Source organism: Schistocerca americana, chromosome 11, assembly GCF_021461395.2.
Source record: "Schistocerca americana isolate TAMUIC-IGC-003095 chromosome 11, iqSchAmer2.1, whole genome shotgun sequence".
NCBI classification, from domain to species: Eukaryota; Metazoa; Arthropoda; class Insecta; order Orthoptera; family Acrididae; genus Schistocerca; species Schistocerca americana.
In genome coordinates, this window is record NC_060129.1 from 135,058,170 (window position 1) to 135,076,425 (window position 18,256).

Consider the following 18,256-nt stretch of genomic DNA (forward strand, 5'->3'; position numbering starts at 1 on the left):
ATCCAACGCAGCCCAGTATTAGACAACAGCCCACATGCTAGTACAATAAACAGTGCCATGCCCGTACAAGAAGGACTTTCATAACAAATACTACAGGAAAGCACTACTACCAGCATGATGCAGCTGCAGGCAGCACAAAGAGCTATTGGAGCAGACCCAAGAAGAGTGTACCCAAACTTAGAGCTTGACATGCACGTCGTATGCATAGGATACAATTATGGTAGAAAGGTCACCCTCTCAGCAATCGAGTCTGTAGACAGGATACAACTCAAGTCGATGAATCTCCCCACTGACTTCAGATCCCTGCGTGACCTCATTGAAAAGGTTTTTGAAAGACGAGATGAAAGATTTGATTTGGAGGAAATTTAAATACAGTGTGTCCTAGCAAACGGACACATTGCGTTAGATTGGAAAAAGACCTGACCTGATTGTAACGTACATACTTACTTTCCATAATGTCAAGTGAAATAATGATTGGACAGATAAACACACACAATAGTCGCTAGGTCATTCAGGAAGTGCCAAGGGCAGTGGAGGAATGGAGGCTGCTTGTAGGAGGCATACTCCCAAGTTGGACAAATCTCCTTTATGGCTGCCACTTGGCACGTCATGTACACTGGGGAGGAGCCAAAAGCAGCTATAATTGTAGCAAATAAGGCCTTACGAGTTGCTACCATAGCACAATTATCAAATAGCCACTGCAACATCGTGGAATTACAATCACCTGTAGGACTAGTGTACATCATTAGCATGTACTTCCAATATAGAGGTAATTTTGACGACTTCCTGGATCATCTCACTCGAGTCACCACGGCATTGTGTGGGCAAAAGATTGTTGTAACCGCCGATATGAATGCCAAATCGCCCCTATGATAGGGCGGCACTAGAGATGCAAATGGGGAGAAGGCTGAAGAGTTAATCATGGCCTCAGAACTAGTTGTGGCAAACAGATGAGGGAATCCCCACACCTATAGAGGTGGAGGTGGATTTGGAAAAAACATAGATGTCATCCTGTCAACACCCAGTTGCATCCGCAACATCGAACTGGAGAATCCTAGATAAAGTCACAACGACCATAATCTGATTGTGTTTAGCCTTAGTGGCAAGGAGTGCCACTGGGACCTGGGGTGGGAGATCCAATACAACATCAATAAGACATGTTGGTAATGCGTATCTCAGGAGTGTGACATTCATCTGTTGCCTGAGGGTGATGTAGACGTTGATAGGTATGCTGAATAGTTGGTGGGGTCTGTAGTTAGAGTGGTGAAATCTGCTGTACCACCCAGGAGGAGAGCCACTGCGGCCTCCCCATCACCATGGACTGCCGAACTACAACGTATGCACCAGTCTGTGAGACAGGCGAGGAAGTATTACCAGCGAAGTGTCGTCTGGCAAGAAAAACAGTTCTGGCTGCAGCGATACAGGGCAGCCAGAAAGGTCTTCCATAAAGAACTGAGGGGGTTAGGGTTAAAAGCTGGGAAAGATATGTGCTGCACCAACTGGCCACTGCCCGTAGGGGAGGCCCCTATAAGTTGGTCAGAGAGAAAAAATAACCTCTCTCAAGGTTCTCTCGACAATCAGAGATGGCGAACAAATGACAAGAGTCCTGGCAGGAGTCTGCCGAGGTCGTTCTACAGATTCTGTTACCAGATGATGAGGAGAATGAGGACAATGTGATTTAATGCCATATCTGTAGGGAACATCATGTAGAGTAGAGCAACAACACCATAGTGTATCCCTTTTAGAAGGAAGAAGTGGCAGTACAAACTAAATCTTTCAGAAGAGGGAAGGCTCCAAAGCCAGATGGCATAGTAGCAGAGGTTGTACAATTCCTCCCCCCTCAGCTAATAGGACCTCTGACAGGGCTCTTCAATGAATGCCTAAGGCTTGGTAAATTTCCGAAAATTGGGAAAAGGGCAAATTTGGTAATTATAAAGAAAGGAAAAGATAAGGACCATAAGGAAGCCAATTCCTACAGGCCGATATGTCTCCTAGATATCCTGGGGAAATTAATAGAGAAGTTTTTGGCTGACAGTCTGGCGATGCACAGGATACTGCGCGGGATGAGAAACAGGCAGTTTAGCTTTTGGCTGGGGCAATCAGTGTCTGACGCAACTGCCCTGGCGGTTGAGGTCTGCTGCTCAGCCCCACGCAAGTATGTGACAGGCATCTTGGTAGACATCAGTGGCGCCTTCGACAACCAGTGGTGGCCCTCGCTCTTCTCCCCCTTGTGTGAGAAGGAGTGCTCAGGGCCCCGCTGTGGCTCTCTGAGGAGCTGTTACGAGGACAGGGAGGTTTGGTTATCATCACCCAGCGGAAAAATAAGTAAAACCATCACAAAGGGTTCTGGGGACACTCTCTTCGAATGTAAATATAGAACCTCTGCTAGAGAAATTATATCTCAGCTAGGACGTACTAGACGTGACAGCCTATGCAGATGACATGCTGGTTGGTGGCCATAGCTGTGAAGACCTAGAACCGAAAGTGGAAAAAACAATAACATCACTTTTAGAATGGTGCCACGAAGTGAAAATAAGAATTGTACCACACAGTTCCACGTATCTATTGCTGAAAGGTAGCCTGATTAGAAATCCAACCGTTAGAGTGAAAGAATCACCAGTTCTTTGGCGCCGCGAGGCCAGATATCTAGGGGTTATAATTGATGAAAAGTGGAATTATACATCAGATATAGACACCATATCTCAATGAGCCCTACAAGTTTTAAACAATCTCATCAACATAGGTCATAAAAGATTCCATCTGAAACCCAATCTCACTATATCACAACAGTATTTCAACATCAATAGTAGGATACAGGTGTGGGGTCTGGGCACACAGGTTCACGAGGCTTGCCATGACCGTGAGAAGGCTGCAGAGGAATATGCTGTTACGCTCTGTTGGGGCATATCGAACTCATACTCGGGGGGAGGGGGGGGGGCGTTGTTGGTGTTAATGGTGCTGTATCCATTAGACATCAATATACAGGAGCAGGCAGCATGGTACTGGATAAACAAAGGAAATATCAGAAACACCAGGGAAATCATGGGGGTACAGTTAGGTGACAAGTTTGCTATCAGATAAAGGGGGGAGGAGCTATGGCAGGAATCATGGGAAAATGAAGAAACGGGGAGAAGGGTATTTGAACTGCTCGCTAATAACAAGGAAAGATTAGAGAGGGGTTACTTTGAGCCAAGTAAAGGGCTGCTGCACTTTCTTACAGGGCATGGGCCATATCTGATATACTTTCGTCGATTTGGTAGACGGGCTCCACCCGCGAGTGACTGTGGTGTTCGTCGGGACGGCATACCTGAACATATCATCTATGACTGTCCAACATATGACGATGTAGCGTATGATTTAAGACAACAACCACCGAACAGAGACTTCTTCTCCATAATACGACGTGCTGACACCTATCACATCCTGAATAGTTTGGCAAACGAGGTATCACGCAATATTATGAGGGAATTTATTAGGGACCAAAATAGTCAACAAACAAACAAACAAAGGCTGAGGGGCACCTACCCAATACCGCCGGACGCGGAATGGCCGCGCTCCAGGATCAGGCAGGCAGGTGTATCAAATCTCATCAACAGTAACAGCACTTGCAATTTGACACTGGGTATTAGAAATATAAGTTAGAATGTAGATGAACTAACAATACTAACTAGATTAGGGACTCCAGCGAAACGCAGTCTTTGGTTCCTTTTCCGACAACATTTTCTGTAACATCGTTCAAATTCGAATAGTTCGTAACTGTAATTCCTAGGTATTTAGTTGAACTGACAGTTTTTATATTTGTGTGATTTATTACGTATCCGGTACGTGAAGGATTTCTTTTCGTATTCATGTGCATGACCTACCTCTGTGCATTGTTTAGAGTCAGTTGTCACTTTTGGCTAAATAAATTGGCATTTGGTGATTGGTTATTATCTTATGCCAACTTTACTAGAGGGTTAACGGCAGAATAATGTGCAAACACTCTGACAAAGCTGTTCAAATTGTCTCCTAAATCGTTTATACAGATTAGGGACATCAGACGGTTTACAACCCTTCCCTTTCGTACCCCTAATTCCATTTCTGTTTTACTCGATGACTTTCCGTCAGTTAGTACGCCCAGTGACCCTTCCGCCAGGAAATGACGGATCCAGTCGCACAACTAGGACAAAATTCAATGGGTCTGCAAAATGATTACAAGCCGTTTCTGAGATATGGTATCAAAAGCCTTCTGGAAATCAAGAAAAGAACGAGTTCAAAGTCCGTTGTCGATAGCACTCGCTACTATGAAAGCTAGGTGTGCCTCAGAAGAACGATATTTACTGAATCGCTGGTGAGTGTGTCTCAATAGACCGTTTTCTTCGAGACAATTCATAATGTTCGAGCCCAGTGAATGTTCCAAATCTTACTGCAGATCGACGTTACTGGTATGGGCCAGTAATTCAGGGAATTACTCCTGTTTGTTTTCGTGACTGTTGGTGTGACGTGTCGAACTTTCCATTCATTAGGGGCTGATATTTTGTCGAGTTAGCGGTTGTAGATGCTGTCTAAATATATACCACCATAGTCGTAAGGGGACGTGACTGGTATACGATACGGCCGAAAAAGTTTCCTTTATTAAGTGGTTTAACTTGCTCCTCTACATCGAGAATATCCACTTCTAACTTACTGAAGTCGGCTGCTGTTATTGACCGAATTTTGTAATATTTACCGCATTTCGTGACTCCGCTTTAGCGGCACTTTGATCATTAACATAACCACTATCATCATACTGAGATGGCACCGATTGTGTCTTGCCTCTGATGTACTTCACATACGAGCAGAATCTCTTTGGGTTTTTCTAACAGATGTGTAGGCAAAGCTCCGTTGTGGACACTGTTAAAAGCATCTCGCATTAAAATCCGCGCAAAATTTTGAGCTTTTATAAAACATTGCCAATCTTGGTGATATTCCATTGTTTTAAGTTTCCCGAGATTTTTTTCCTTTCTTCTTGAATAGTGGCCTGTCCTGTGAGCAATAGGAGATTAGTACCGTCGCTTATTAATATATTTGGTAAAAATCTCTCGATCTGCGGGAAGCTACTAACGCAGGATCGCGATTTCTCGCCTCCAAGTAGTATTTGCGTATTTGGACCATTACGAATGTGCGCCAGGAATAGTCGACGCGTTTACGTGTGTGTGTGTGTGTGTGTGTGTGTGTGTGTGTGGGAAGTGCGTCATGTCTTCACTGCGATTGCATGCGGTTAGCGGTCAGCGGGCAGCTAACATCCCGTTTGCGGTCTGAGCCGCTTCCAATTGCCGCCAGCCCGGCTGTGGGCGTCACAACAACACAGGGCGAGGGAGACCAGCGGGGGACACGTGCGCGTCCACACAGTAGGGGGTGCAGCGTACGGCCCAACCCTAAATCACTGTAGTGGTGATACGTTACTGCAGGCGACTCTTGCCGGTACGTCGATAAGCAGTACAGAAAACCAAAAATAAAATTCAGAATTTTCATCGTTGTGGAGGAGTAGGGAATCGGAAGGCACTGCACACTTTTGAATCAGCACCCCCCAAAACGTTGAATCCGTCGTCCTTGCCATGGCGGCACTGCGTTCTTTGCCACCTAGACCTCTGCGCCTGACACCCAAGGATTTCTTGTTGTGGGGTTATGCGAAATACCTTGTGTATATGCCACATTTGCCGAAAACTATTCGCCCATTTGTGAAGCGTCGGTTACTTTACACACACTCCTAATTGTATGGCGTGACATGGTTTGTCGCTTACATGTTACATGTGTCATCATGGGCTTCATGGAAAATACCTATAAACAATCTAATATAAATTTGCTGTATTTCGAATAGCTACACCTATTGGTAACCGCTTCATTAAGTTTTAACTCTACATCTACAAATAAAAATACCTAATTCAAGAAATTTATACAGGAATATGCTAAAGAATAAGGAGAAGATAAATGGATTCAAGTAGACATATAGATACCAGAGTAGCAAATCTTACCTGGAGTTTATCAGTGCAAGGGAGAGCCTGAGAAACTGTCGAACCCCAATGTCATTTGTGCACTAAGTAAAATATTCAACGCTGTAAACTAAATTAGATTAACCCCGCCTCCACCCGCATTGTTTAGCGAAAAGACCGCCGTGGGGTGGCGTCATTACCTCAGTGATGCAGTGTAGATGCAACAACATGGAAGAGGCGTCTATAAAGGAGCCAGACTAACATGGGGTTCCCAAGAGGGACAGCAGCCTATGGTGAATAACACTGAAGATGGGTACATCGAGTATTTAATGAACAGATGCTGAATCGACAAATATAGAAGGAATCGATTTTCAGTACATGACCGGAAGTATCAAGGAATAGTGAATCAGGTAATGGAACGAAGTGCGTGGTACATAAAAAGGGAAGACGCTAAACACTGAATGGTTGGAGTTATCAGGAATTCTTTACGTCATTAGCTACTATTTAAACCAGTACTTCTAGATAGTAGCATCCATATATTTAATCCTGATACGCAATGCAATTTACAACACATCGTTCATGATTTCCAGTCCTGTTGATTACAAACAACTATACAAACTTTACCTCAGACCTCAACCCAAATGTGTCCTACGGATGTAACCAAACCAAAGAGTGTGCCTAAAATATTGGTTTTCTTCATCAGGATCGACAGCAAACCAACACCTACAACGATAGTTCAGGTATACTTGCCAATGTTTCAAGCGGAAGATGTAGATATGGAGATCATATAGGAGAGTTTTGAACGGGTAATTCAGTACGGAAGGGGAGGGGAAACAAAATTGTCATGAGGAACTGGAATTCGGTTGTAGGGGAGGGAGTAGAAGAAAATGTTAAAGGACAATATGGGCGTAGCACTATCAATGAGAGGGGAGAAAGACTAATTGAGCCCTTCAGTAGAATTCAGGTAGTAATAGCGAATGTTCTGTTCAGTATTTATAAGTGGTAGGGGTAGACCTGTACTAGGAAAAGACTCGGAAATATAGGAAAAGTCCAGTTACATGACATCATGGTCAGGCAGAGATTCCGAAATCAAAAGAGATATGGAATCCAGTACTAGAATCAGGTACACGTAGAAGCTGATGTAGACTCAGATCACAATTTAGTAATGACGAAGAGTAGACTGAAGTTTAACAACTTGGGCAGGAAGAAATAATGCGCTAAGAACTGGGATACAGAAATACTCATGAATAAACATAGATTGTTGAAGATCTCTGAGGCTATAATTACAGCGCCGATGAATAGCTCAGAAGGAAATTAAATTGAGGAGGAATGGACATTTATAAAAAGAAGGACTACACAATTTGGAAAGAGAAACATAGCTAAAAAAAAAGGTAATTGAGAGCAAACAGAAAGAAGATAACAGAACAAATACTTCAGCTGGCTGACGAAAGGAGGAAGTACAGAAACGTGCAGGCAAAATCAGGAATAAGGTAATACAAGTCATTTAGGAATGAAATAAACAGGAAATGGATGAAAGCTAAAGTGGAATGGCTGCATGAAATGTGATGAAATCGAAAAAGAGATAAATAATTGGCAGCAGGAGTGACCCAGGAAATAGAAAAGTCAAAACAGCCTTCGGTGAAATTAAAAGGAAGGGCGGTAAAATTACGAGTCCAATGGGTATTCCACTGTTAAATACAGAGGAGACAGCTGAATACAGTAATAGAATCACAATCAGCTATGGAAGATGTAAGTTTGTTCTCCCATTTTCGCCAACTGATCTATTTCAGAATTTCGCTACCAGAATGAAGATGATGGTCTCAGATTAGTGTTTTTAGTAGCAAAACAGAGGATGTAGACAGACTGAATTTCAGGAAATGTAATTTCCAGGTCGCTGTTCGGTAATCGCTCTATGGCGAAAGATTGGTTTGATAAAACTAAGACCTCTTTTTTGAACGATTGGAGGAGCTGCTGATGTAATCTATAAGAAAGAACATTTTAAATTAGGAATAAAATCACGCCAGTGTCGGATGAATACCACATTGAAATGTGGCGTCTTCCCAGCTAGATATGCTGAAAATTAAAATTGGTTAGACAGTTAATAATGAAATTAAACATGTGGACTGGAGTACTTAAGTAAGTCACGGTAAGCTAGTATATTATAATATCACTACAATTACAGGTCGTAATGGTTACATTATGCAAGTAGACTGCAGAAATACAAGAGTGAACATCCAGGTTTTTACTATCTGCTCTTAAAAATTTTACGAGGATACAAATGAAGGTGAACGTAAATTCTGGAACCTTTAGGCACGGTGAATATGATAAGGTGCAACAAGTAAAACGTTTTATTCTAATCAAATTCTTTCATTTTTTAATACAACTTTTCTGAAAACAATATTGTAAGATTTGCTTCTACTGATTGTAATTATATGAAGCGTCCAAGAATCGCTGCTGCTACTCGGTTAACTGAAAAACTTCCTGAACTAATTATTTCCTAATTCATATTTTACTCTCTTCACAAATGTGCTGGTGAAGCTTGTAAATGTTTTCCCAGAGATTGGGCGACCTAGCTAGGAACATTCATAAACATTTTAAAACAAGTGTTAGGTGATAGGAGCAACTGCATGAATCTAAAAAGTTTTTAGATATCAAAATTCATAAATTGTTGCATCCATCATAGACAAGATATCTATCTTTGCAGGGCATGGTAGTGAGAAATTTAGAGGAGTGGAATACGTTGGAGGTGTCTCCTTTGATTCTAAGTACAACAGTTCTCTGCCAGTCAATCGAGGTCCATGTCAACCAGTTTCCAAGCGAACATTTCGTATAATAGCTGCACACAGAGGAGATTTGGAGCTCGGTACCTGTAAGAAGGCCATCGCCCACAGTGGCACATAACGCTGCACGCCTCCAGTGGGCCAAACAGCACAGGAACTGTCCAGAGGCTGACTGGGGTGGGTGGGGGGGGGGGGGGGGAGGCGAGTGCAGTGTGCCCTGAGGGGTCGCGTCCTTCAGATGATGTGACGTGTCAAGGCCACTGACAGTCCAGTGAGTTGTTTAACTCGCCCTGTGTCGAGGGCACTGTTCAGGTTGCAGACGCTTCTGTGATGTTATGATAATGTACCATGAATATCACGAATATAAATCAGGTCGTTTATTTCAACATTCTTGTGACCAATTCTTGACCTTCATCCTACCCATTCATGACGAGTGTGCTATGGACAGTTACATCTTCCAGGTCTGTACACAAACGATCCTGTTTTTAGGAACCTTCAAGCACTGTATCGCGCCTTGAATGGTTCACTAAGCAAACAGATCCTAATCCTGCAGACTATGCAGGGGTCATTTGGAATACCACATCAAAACAGAAACAGTACTGAAATGGAGAGTTGCAGCCTATCTCCACGTTGAACTATCTGTTTACTAAGCAACAAGTAAAGGAACAGGAAGAGAAGTTTTATGAGGAAATTAAAGTTCTGGGGCGAGAAGCAAAACCTTTAAGCATTCTGCATGACACAGTTCCGCCAGCAACGCCGAAACTCATGGGACAGCAATAGAACTGAATGGATAATATCTTGAAAACCGGTTGTACGAGGGCAGTTCAATAAGTAATGCAACACATTTTTTTCTGAAACAGGGGTTGTTTTATTCAGCATTGAAATACACCAGGTTATTCCCCAATCTTTTAGCTACACAACACTATTTTTCAACGTAATCTCCATTCAATGCTATGGCCTTACGTCACCTTGAAATGATGGCCTGTATGCCTGCACGGTACCATTCCACTGGTCGATGTCGGAGCCAACGTCGTACTGCATCAATAACTTCTTCATCATCCGCGTAGTACCTCCCACGGATTGCGTCCTTCATTGGGCCAAACATATGGAAATCCGACGGTGCGAGATCGGGGCTGTAGGGTGCATGAGGAAGAACAATCCACTGAAGTTTTGTGAGCTCCTCTCGGGAGGTCTTGCGTTGTCATGAAGAAAGAGAAGTTCGTTCAGATTTTTGTGCCTACGAACAAGCTGAAGTCGTTTCTTCAATTTCTGAAGAGTAGCACAATGCACTTCAGAGTTGATCGTTTGACCATTGAGAAAGACATCGAACAGAATAACCCCTTCAGCGTCCCAGAAGACTGTAACCATGACTTTACCGGCTGAGGGTATGGCTTTAAACTTTTTCTTGGTAGGGGAGTGGGTGTGGCGCCACTCCATTAATTGCCGTTTTGTTTCAGGTTCGAAGTGATGAACCCATGTTTCATCGCCTGTAACAATCTTCGACAAGAAATTGTCACCCTCAGCCACATGACGAGCAAGCAATTCCGCACAGATGGTTCTCCTTTGCTCTTTATGGTGTTCGGTTAGACAACGAGGGACCCAGCGGGAACAAACCTTTGAATATCCCAACTGGTGAACAATTGTGACAGCACTACCAACAGAGATGTCAAGTTGAGCACTGAGCTGTTTGATGGTGATCCGTCGCTCATCTAGAACGAGTGTGTTCGCACGCTCCGCCATTGCAGGAGTCACAGCTGTGCACGGCCGGCCCGCACGCGGGAGATCAGACAGTCTCGCTTGACCTTGCGGGGATGATGACACACGCTTTGCCCAACGATTCACCGTGCTTTTGTCCACTGCCAGATCATCGTAGACATTCTGCAAGCGCCTATGAATATCTGAGATGCCCTGGTTTTCCGCCAAAAGAAACACGATCACTGCCCGTTGTTTGCAACGCACATCCGTTACAGCCGCCATTTTAACAGCTCCGTACAGCGCTGCCACCTGTCGGAAGTCAATGAAACTATACGAGACGAAGCGGGAATATTTGAAAATATTCCACAAGAAATTTCCGGTTTTTTCAACCAAAATTGGCCGACAAAAAAAATGTGTTGCATTACTTATTGAACTGCCCTCGTAAATGATTTTCTACCAAAGTAAAAGAGTGATAATGGAATGTCATGAAATTAAATGAGGCGCTGCTGAACGAATTAATTTACGAAATTATGTAGGGATGAACTTTTCTCTATGGGCAACAGACTAACTGAAGATGGACGAAACAAAGGGCGACAAAATAAAAAAGAAATAGCACGAAATGTAATTTTGAAGAACGGAAAAGCGTATCTGAAAAAGAGGAATATACAACCATTGAATGTAAATAGAAATTTTATGAACTTCTCCCGACAGTATTTGTCTTATGTTGAACAGCAGTTTAGGGAAGATAGGAACAGAAGCTATTAAAAAGTGGCGCTACAAAATACTGTTGACTGTTTAATGCGTAGATCAAATAACTAATGTGGAAGTACTACATTGACATGGGAAAAACGGAAACTTAAGCGGTAACTTGCTTAAAAGATTGGTTGGGTGGAGAGGTCACACTGAGACATCAAGGAATTGTAGAGTTTCTAATGAGGGAAGTACTGGAGGTTGAAATTGCAGAGGGGGACCAACGCTCGACTACCGTAAGAAGGCTGAAATGGATATCACGGCAGTGGCTGTACAGAAGTGCAAAGGACATACCAGCCGGTAAAGTACCATCAGACCAGTGCCTGTAGCACAAACAAGTGTTGACCAGATATAGTGTGTAGGCGGACAACACGTGTACATGGCCGCTCCGTAATTGACTCTAAAGCGCCTGGCAGAGGGTCTGTCGAACCACCGCCAGCCTATTTCTATACACTTCCGCTCTCGAACATCGTGCATGAGAAATGAAATCCTACCTCCGATTTCTTGTACTTTATTACGATTATCGTTCCTCGCTATGTGGATGGACATCCACAAATTATTTTTATATTTGCAGGAGAAAGTTTTTAACTGAATTTGTCTCGACGCAACGAAAAACATCTTTGTCTGAATTATTGCCACCACAAACCCGCAGATCATATGCGTGACACTCCTTGCTCTACATCGCGCTGGTACAAAACGAACTGGCTTTGAGCTTATGTTGACTTTACGTCAGTTATTACGAACTGTGTCGTTACTGATAGGGATACACGATTACAGACGAACAACTGGGACGATACTCCATAGGCACGCAATGTGACTACAAGTCTTTTGTGAGCAACGCTGTCAAAAGCCGTGCAGAAATGTGGAAAGGAATCCGTTTAAGGTACCTTGTCGATAGCACTCATTACTTTGAGTGAGTGAAGAGCCGGTAGTGTTTCAGAGGAGCGATATTAACTGACTGAATCGGTGCTGAGTAAGTGATGATAAGCCCGCCCGGCTAGCCGCTCGGTCTAACGTGGACGCGTCAGCGGACTCGGAAACGGACCCTGACACAATCTGGTCACGTAATTAAGCCAGCCCTGAGATCGAATTTAGCTTCTTGTTTGTTAAAGTGTGCTGGCTCATACGCTTCTTCCTTTGAATATTAATTGGGTTGTATTGGATTGGCGGCTAGCTTCTTCATGTAAATTTTTCCGTCTCTTTTTTTGCATTTGCTTAATGTGGCTACCGTGTGTACTATATGTTTTTTTGAGGAGAACATTTCCATTGAAGGAATTGAAATCCTTGATAATGGTAAATGGATAAGATGAAATTTTCTTCACGTGACCATTCTCCTTTATGCGTCGTCCAGTACGTGACGCACTTTACATCCATCCGAATTTTTTAAGGGACAGGTGATACATTTGTTACACAAATGTTTGGATACTATTTTGACAGGTGGATGTTTTAACTGTGTGTTGCGTCCTGTAGACCAGTTTCCTAATTTTTATTTCTGTCGGTAGTAGTTAAATTCCAGAATGAGATTTTCACTGTGCAGCGGAGTGTACGCTTATATGAAACTTCCTGGCAGATTAAAGCTGAATGCCGGACCGAGAGTCGAACTCGGGACCGAGTTCGAGTCTCGGTCCGGCACAGTTTTAATCTTCCAGGAAGTTTCAGTAGTTAAATTGTCCGTTCTTTGCGTCTGTCAGTATTACTTATTTTACTGTTTCTTCTAGCAACAGGTGTCACATATTTAGTCTGACAGGACGTGTGAAAGGACTTTGGCTATCGATGCCAACGCCGCCGACTTCAGGGACCACAGTGTAGTGGCTGTCACATTACGTCACACACGACTGTCGGTGAAAATGTTTTGATTCCGTTCGGTGTTGAATACATCGCAGATGGAGATCCTTACCATATTAAGGTGAACCCAGAAGTGTTGTACCATAGTCTCTGGTTAGCTGCGAGATAAGCCTCCATTTTGGAATACTGAGTTCAGAGAGGAAACCCGAGGTTCTGACAAACGTTGATACGACTGTACGCTGATAGAGCGCGGAAATTTCGGAGCACGCAAGAATTTTACAACTCTCTCTTATGTGGCCTTTAAGAAAGTGCGCATCACGCTCTGCTACGTATTGCAGACGTCAGGCGTGTAAAGGCGCGATCATTAGGAGTGGAGCGGCGCCAAGTGGGAGGGTTGAGGTGGCGTTCCAAACCACGTCCGCTAGGCTGTGGACTAGCTGACTCCTCTGTATCATCTGATTCGGCATCAGACTCGTCTTCCTCATGCGTGTATCACATCGCTCAGTATCGACGAGGGCAATGTTGTGACGGCACAAAAGGACATGCGGCATGCTCTGCACCATTTCTACGTTAGGCTAAATGATGTACCCATTAATTTTTTTTCTTTAAAGTCAGTACCGCCATTAGACTGTAGTTTATTTACAGTGTTACATTTACACTTACACAATCATGATATCGTCTTCAAAGTGCCATAATCACGTGTCTTTTGAAACTAGGTTAGACAATAACAGTGAAATACATAACAAATGATACGACCATATAAGAATCTATAAATGTAATATTTACTTACAAGTGTTATAAATTTCGTAAGATGGCATACTGTCGAATTAAAATGCACTATTAGACACAGAGTCGATGGTTCTGGCAGAGCCTACTTCTTTGCTTCATTACTGAATGACAGTTGGCTAAGTGTCAAATTGTCTTGGTCAAAGAAACTGGTGTTACAACCAGGTGACTTTTTTTAAATCTTTGGACTCAGTGTCCGGTAGGATATGAAAGGTTAGGGGAAATTTATTTTCTTTGGTAGCTGTTACATCTTTGCAGTACCTGTTTATCTCAGTATACCATGAAGTTGCCTGCTCATAAACATAAACAGTAACAAACCTGTCGATAACATACGCTGCATCCATAAATATAGCAGTCCAGCTAGTCATTGTTGTTGTTTGAAGTACCCTTTCCTACCTCTGAGATATACTACTTTAATGGGGAATCAATATACCTCACCTCAAACATCAGTCAATAACTAAAGGACAAACTAACTGTCTCTATAAAAACTTTTATTTTATTAAATTTATGGAATAAATTTTAGTATCACAACTATTTAACACATAGAATACTATGATACGCGAATCCACACAGAGAATATACCGATACACACTTAAGCCATACCTTCACTTTGGACACACCATTCCCACACAATGACGTAACATATGCTATATTAGGTCCTAGCTTTAACATTTAAAAGTGCCCATTTACCATAGGTGTATCTTAAATTTAAAAAAGTCAGTCACTTCACATTTTTATTCTTATTCCTTTATTTGTTACCCTTTTGTCACCCCCCCCCCCAATATAATAGCTTCTTTATTTTATTACTCATTTTATAACCCGCCCCCGATCCATCCTTCTATACCCTCCTCCCTTACATTTACACTCCATATGCCTACATACGTCAATGTATGATTCATAGTATTCTTGACCTTGTGTTTCTTCTCAATTGTTTATTACCTCTCTAAGAAGTAATTATGATCAATAATGTTACATTTGTCTTCGTTGTTAAGAAATACGAATTAGCCCATTTGTTCGGTATTCTGTGTTCACTCAATCCACAGTTCATGTCTCTGTTATTGTGCTGCCTGCGGCTGGGGAGTGCTGATCCGTCTGTCGATGTTGGTCTATTGACGATACTCCATAGGCGCGTAATGTGAGCGCAAGCAGTTTGTGAAGAACGGTATCAAAAGACTCCCAGAAATCTGGAAATTAGTCGGTTTAAGATTGCTTGTAGATAGCTCTCATTACTTAGACTGAGTGACGAGCTGGTTGTGTTTCATAGGAACGATATGCGCTGAATCGATCCAGAGTAAGTGTCGATATATAGTTTTCTTCGAGATAATTCGTAATGTTCGAACACAGTGGATGTTCAAGGTCATAGTGAATATCGATGTTACTCGTATTGGTTTCGTATCTTCACTGTAGGTGTGGTGTGTGGAACATTTCAATCTTTAGGTGCGGACATTTGACCAGCGTCCTCCGTAGTTAATCCAACAGGTATACGTATTAGGTAGTTTCAGTTGCTTCTCTACATCGACGGTATCTACTGCTAATTTACTCATGTTGGCAGCTGTTGCTGATTAGAATTCTGTAATATTTACTCCGTCTTATTTGGTGAAGGACTTTCGGAAAACCGTGTTTAGTGACTCCACCGTAGCCGCATTTTGATTAGTAACATTACCACTGCCATTGTGCAGAGATGGTATTGATTGTGTCTTGCCACTGGCGTACTTTACATATGACCAGAATCTCTCTTGGTTTGATGCCAGATCTAGAGACAAAGATTCATTGTGGGAAATATTAAAAGCTTTTGACACTGAAGCCTACTCTAAATTTTGAGTTTCTATAAAACATCGCCAGTCTTGGAGATACTGTATTGTTTTAAATTTCACAACGTTTCCTGTTGTTTCTTTTTCGAAAGAGACCTGTTTTGTGCGCCATGGGAGAGCAGTTTCGTGTCATAGTCATCTATTGTTATATATCTCCCGAATGCTGTCGATACTACCTTTTTTTTTTAAATTGAAGTGAAAACCGGTCTAACCCTGCATAGCTTCGAAAGCTTATGAAGTCATGAAGCTTACGTTTGTCTCCTTTTTTTTAATATATATATTTTTTTCTTTGATTCTCAGTGAATTTGGGTGTTACGTTGTTCAGTCTAGCTGCAACAATCCGTGTAAGCGTCATGATGCTCCCAATGCGCTCAGAATTATTTGTTACTGAATGGTCACTGAATGTTTTTGCAGACGTTGGCTCTGGAACCAATTCCTTGAAATAAATTTCGGAAAAAGCATTTAGTGGATTTTCGGGCACTATTTTATGCCTACCACCGACATTAATATGCACTGTCGCAAACATATCGACGGTAGGCTGGAGTCACCACCATTTACAACGGCTATAGGGTGCGATCGGCCGCGAAATGGAAACCACAGTGATAATATAAAGTGTCTTGTTTGTAAGAGTTAGCTACGCTATCGCGATCCTTCTCTACACACTCGGCACCCCAACCTAGATATTTGTCGTTGCGTTGTACCAACTTTCCAACATCCTTGTCACAGAAAGCAGCCACCTGTACTGTCCGCCAATTCTCTGAGCTGGTCTGCAGCTCTCTATCTGTTCCAAGAGGGTGTCCTGAAAGCTAGCAGGTCATATGAGCAGAGATAAAAACTCAGAGGGAATCAAGTCTGGGATGTATGGTGGCCGATCAAAACTGCCCATCCAAAACGCTGCTGGAGCGTCTTCGTTGCCACAGCAGAAGGAAACGCACGACAGGTACGTTATGCGGGGTTGCATGAAATCAGGCGAAACACAGGGCATGCACCCATACTTGACGGCAGACATTATTTTCGAGCTATCTTTACGAGCTCACTCTGCGGTCAGAATTGGAAAGTGCGACATGACGCGATCGATTACCATACTAGACTCACTGCCAATCACATCTGTGCAAAGCATCATCGGATTTTCTCTGTGCTTTCCATTTTACACCTGATCGGATCTTACTTCCCAAATTGGACTTTACATGATTGTGTTAGTGGGGTACCTGTCTGACATGAGCATCAAAATTTCCTTGAACCTTTTAAAAACTATAGATTCTCTATTGGGAGGTCGATGTGAAAACGTATTTTAGGCATAAACTATTGAATAGTATTAGGAGCTTGTGACATATGGCCTTGGTGGCTATCGACGGTTGTGAGTAACCATTACACATTACAATTCAGTTTGCGTAAATCACGTGGGCTAGAACAGCACACTAGTCAGCACACTAGTCCGCCACAGACAGGTCTCTACACAGTATCGATGCACTTGCCGTTTAAGGACATGTTATGTCTTATTTGCGTAACGAGATCACTGCGGATGTGCGCCAAGAATATTCCACATGCTTACGTGTGTGTGTGGGAAGTGCGGCCACGAGTGCTGGCGTCATATCCTAGGTGTGACCGAGGGCGGTTAGCGATTTGAGTGAGCTGAAATCCTGTTTGTGCTCAAACTGTTCCTAATTTTGACAGCGGGGATGTGAGCGTCATAAGCATTACAGGCAATGTAAAATAAACTTTAGAATTTCCATCGTTGTGCAAGAGCGGAGAATCCAAAGCCGCTCCACATTTTTGAAGCTGCACCTCCCAAAACGATGAATCCGTCGACCTTGCCATGGCGGCGTTGCGTTCTCTGCCTCCTACACCTTTGGGCCTGACACCCAAGGATTTCTTTTCGTGGGGTTATGCGATATACCTTGCGTGTACGTCTCCTTTGCCAGAAACCATTCCAGAACACAAATCACACATTTCTGCTACGCCACAAACTCCACATACGCTCTAAATGTGTGGCGTAAAATGGTTGAAGGCTTAAATGTTGTATGTGTCACCAAGTGCTTCATACAAAACACCTATAAATAATCAATAATTAATTTCCTCTCTGTTTTATATCTACAGTCACTGGTAACCGTTTCATTCAGTTTTAACTGTATATCCTCAGATACAAACACCAAATAAAAAAAGATGTATATAAGAATCTGAAAAATATAAGATTCAGTAGACATAGAGACGTCAGAGCTGCCAGTCTTACCTGGCCATTATCAGTGCAGGGGAGAATACAGAGAACCTGTGATACCCTCATGTCTTTTATGAACCAAGAATAATATTCCACACTGTAGACTACAATACTCCAATGCCACCTCCACGTCCACTGTTTAGCAACAAGGCCATACAGAGGTGGGGTGGTGTATGTGCCTCAGTGATGCAAACACCCATACTGTAGATGCTAAAACGTGGAAGGGGCGTCTATACAGCAGCCAGACCAACATACAGCAGCCTATTTCTTAGTTAGAGGGGACCAGTCCAGGTGACTGGCAGAAGGTCTGGCCTTGCAACATTAGCCCACATGCCCTCCATACGTTGGCAAGCGGAAAAAAAACTGTCATGCTCTCATCGATTCAGCACCTGAAATGATATACAGAACAAAGCTGAAGATAAGATGGCTAAATCGAATACGTAATGAAGAAGTATTGGGTCAAACCGATAGAAATCAGTATGC